Below are 4319 nucleotides of genomic sequence, written 5' to 3' on the forward strand. Positions count from 1 at the left end.
TCTGTTTACTCTCCCCGTCTGTAATACAGCTTGTCTTGCAATGTACTGACTGTTGCCAGTCTAACTTGACACATGAAGGTACTCAGTACAAATTTGGCGGAAAGCTGCCATGAGAGCAGTAGATGGTCCACTGTGGAAGGGGAAACTTTAATATAGGAAAAATTGAAAACTTAGGTGTATTAACAAAAAAGTTAATCATGGTAGTTTAATACTGGACTTCAATATTGAAGATGCATGAGAAATACTAGCAATGATGTTCAAGCCATAGTTGCCCTTGGTTGCTCCAGAAAAGCCTCTCTTGTTAGGATTCTTCTAGTAAACCAGTTTGGGAAGGACCTCAGAAAGTTACTTGGCCCTTCTCACATTTGACTTCTTCTACTCCTGAATAAATAGTTTTCCATTGATCACAACCTGATAAAAAGAGCTCCGTTTTCTTGAGTGATAAGGAAGGTGAAAAAAACCCAAATCTTATGAACATACAAAGGTATGTTTTGAGAAGAAACTGTGGAAGGATGCTCTTAGTGTGTAGTAATACCCTGCTGGCTCAGGGACTAGGGGGAAAATCCCATTTTCTCTGTGTTTTCTGAATGATTTGCTTTGATAGTGTCCTCAATAAAGTGCACATGCTGAACTGCAAAGATCTCACCTTCATAAAAGGTATGAAAGGGTCTGAGTCACCTTCTGGAATGCGAACCTTGAGTTGTAGGGAGCAATTTGGTGTTTCAAAATGGAAGCTGAGGCCCCTGGTACTTTTTGAATAAGATGGCTTTTTTTTAAGATCTGAAAGACAAGGTGTATTTCACATTTATTCTGCTTTCAGAGCAACTTGTGTTGTATTGCATGAAGTCCAAATAAGTAAACTTAGTGTAAAGAAGGGCAAATAGTTGATAGACTTTTGTAAAGCTGGAAATAAAAGAATACAAATGTGTTTTTTATTTTCTGATGTATGTATGATTTTTGGGGAACAAAGGTGTTAAACTTTCAGAAGGCTGTCAAGCCCTGAGATGGGCATTAGACTTAATACTAGCAGTGTGCACCTCCTTCAGTTTTGTGGCTGGCTGTTTGAAGCATGGTTAATACCAATTTTTTATTAATGCAGATCAGTAACTCTAATTTTTTACCTTGATTTTGAGGTGTAGTTTCTAGCAGTAAAACTATTAGGAAAAAATAGGTCTGTGAGAAACTCATGCCCCTAGGTAGCTAGGTCTAGACTTATGCTATGTTTGCTTTTAGAAAGCTTGTATGCTGTTTTGTTCTCCCTCGTTTTTCTCCATGTCTGTCTTAGTTGCCTTACTTTGAACTTGTGATAGTTTGTCTTACCAGCCCTGGGTAGGAGAAAAGATCTGTGTATGTGGGCTTTTATGTGCTTGAAGTCTGTTCTGTACCTCTGCTCTAGTCCAAGGCTGCTTCGATGTAAAAGTACAGGTAAATAAATGTGGAAATCAAAAATACACTCTTGTATAGTACCTTCTGAGTTGAAAACATGAGGTTTTTTTGGAGCAGGAGCAATATAAATGAGTTGAGGCACCACAAAAGGAAAGATGGAAACAATGCATAGTAACACCAGTTATGGTGGACTCCAGTATCCCCCATGCCTCCTCCTTCCTTCCAGTCCTAAAGAAAAGGAAAAACACACACCTGCATCCCACCCACTCATCAAGAGACTTGAATTACATGTCCTTGATACTGGTGTAATGATTAGTTACTTACTTTAACTCCTTCAGTTAGTGAGGAGAAGCTCTCTTTACATCATATATGCCTTTGTGAAGCATGTAATAGATGTGTATTTTTGGACAGGGTAATATTGTAAGATGTGGTTAATGTCAGGGCTAGAGGTTGGCATCTTATCCAAGTTAATAATGTTCTGTGTCTTCTAATGTCAAATCCCTTATGTAATTAGCTTATTCAGTGTATGGAGTGTCCTGTCCTGGAAGGTGTGTGCAATGTAACTGAATCTTCTGATCACAGGTGAGATGTTGCTGTGCATTTAAAGAGAACTAATGAAGAAAGTAACTGAGGCCCCTTATTAATAGGCTGTATACTGAATATAAACTTGGAACTCTGCCTTCCTTAGAGAGTGAGTGTTTTCTTCCTCTATTTCAAGGATATACTTCATTAATAACCAACTTACTGACTGGAAACTGTAATTTCTCCTTAAGACTTCACTTGTTTTGAGCTTTGCAGTTGTTTCAGGTGTGATGGCTTGATGAACTTACCCATTGTACAGGGGTGAGGGGAAGGTGGGAAATAGCTCAGCTGAACAAGGACAGCAGACAGTCATAAGCTGTGTCAATAAGTCTGAGTGAACAGCACCTGAGAAGCAGCTACATTGCTAGGTAGGTATATATGAGATCTTTAAGTTAAACAGCTGGAGAAAACATAATTTCAGCTGAATCTCATTTAATGAAAGGGATGGGAGCTGCATAACTTTGGCAAGCTTTAAGCCAGGATTCCAAGTGTTAAAGCTTGTCCTTTAAAGATCTACTGCAGTCTGTTCCACAATGTTTTTCAAGTTTATGCAGTGATAGTGGATGCTGCCTTATCTTACTCTGGTAGTATTCTGTCTGTTGTATTTAGCAGATAATTTTCTACAATAAAAGACTGGTAATAAAAATAAGGACCCACATTATACCATAAGAATATAGATTAAAGAAGTTAGTTTCACTCCCTTACTCAGTTACAAGAAGCTTGGCAGAACAGCAAATATATTCCTTTGCCAAAAGTAAGATAGCAAATAGGCATTTGTCAAATTTCCTGTATGGCAGCTCTTAAGTTGATATAGTTCTGCTGCATTTTTGTAGACTTGAAACTGAATGTATCCATGCTGGGTACCTGGCTCTTGACAGCCCCTCAGAACTTTCACCAGCACTTTGTAACTAGAATTGGAAGAAGCGTGTTAAGGAAAATGCCACTGCAAACCTCAGTCTGCAGATTTAAATGCTCCATGGAGTGGGTGGAAACTGAGCTCTCTTCAGATTAGCTGTGAAGAGGAAAGATGAATTTTGTGAAATTTACTGTGTGAAGGAATGGTACCACTTTAATGCCTTCTATTGTTGACATATTTGAGCACTATGGCCATACTTTTTTTTTTATAGTTTAGAGGTTCTTGACATAGTGTCCAAACCAAACTGGAGTTGGAACAGAATGGGCACTGAAAATTCCAACTTCATTGTGCTTTATGGAGAAGACCTCAAATAAGCTAGAACCTGAGAACTATGTAAAAACTTGAGGTAAATAGAAATGTAGCAATGAGTTACTTTTTGGGAATACACTTAAACTAAATGTAAAATTGTCTGTGAGACTCCACTGAAGTGATAAGCAAAGTAATCTCAATCTGTCACTTTCAAAATACAATGCAGTGACCATACTTGTTGCTATACTTCATGGCTTCCAGAGGTTGCCTGGAATAAAGTATATTCCCTGTGTGTTACCAGGCTTTTACTTCTGTCACAGACAGTCAAAAGCTGTTAAAACTATTCTTGTTTAAATAAAGTAGTTTCCTGTTAAGTAACAAGTCAGTGGATAAACAATTGTATCATCTGTTTTGAAAAACTTTTTAATTCATGTATTTCATTCAGACGAAATCTTGAGTTTATATCAGATTGAGATCCCACACTTGAATGCTAACTATGGTTCCTGCTGGTAATACCTGTAGTGTCACCAGAAACACTATCAACTCCCTCAACCTGTTCTCAGCAGTCTGCCTGTTCTAAACTAGTGTTGCTTCTGTTTGTGGCATCTGTTTTGTTGCAGTTTCACATCTACCTTGCAATTACTGGAAACCCTTTTAGAACTCAACTGTGCTATTATACAATTAATTTTAACCCTATTTTAGTGGTGTGGGAGCATCTTAAAAACTTCTATCAGAAGTAAGCCAAGTAGATCACTCTGCATCATCAAATTGTATATTGTGTTTTAACTTAAAAGCTGCTCCCCTTTCAGCTAGGAATTGGTTTCTTCTGTAGACTCACAGATTTGCAGTACTGTTTTCCTTCACCAAAATATCATCAGACTATTTGGAAAGTCAGCTCAGTAAGATGACAAATCAAAACCAGATAGCAGGTTATAGTGCTAATTGATCTAACAGCAGAGTTCAATTAGTGTTTTGACTTTCTCTCTTCTGTAACCCATTCTGAAATACCAATTGAATTGGATGTTAGCAACTCAATTACAAATTTTCTCTGTTGCACTTTCATAGGACTCCTATGTTTGTCTGCTAGTTCTACATAGAGCTCTTTCCACAAATGGAATAACTGGTTTGGTTTTTGGAATATATTAACTTTGGCAAGTTTCCTCCCCCACCCAATCCTTCCCCCCTG

This window comes from Corvus brachyrhynchos, unplaced genomic scaffold (assembly GCF_000691975.1).
Source record: "Corvus brachyrhynchos isolate BGI_N302 unplaced genomic scaffold, ASM69197v1 scaffold221, whole genome shotgun sequence".
NCBI classification, from domain to species: Eukaryota; Metazoa; Chordata; class Aves; order Passeriformes; family Corvidae; genus Corvus; species Corvus brachyrhynchos.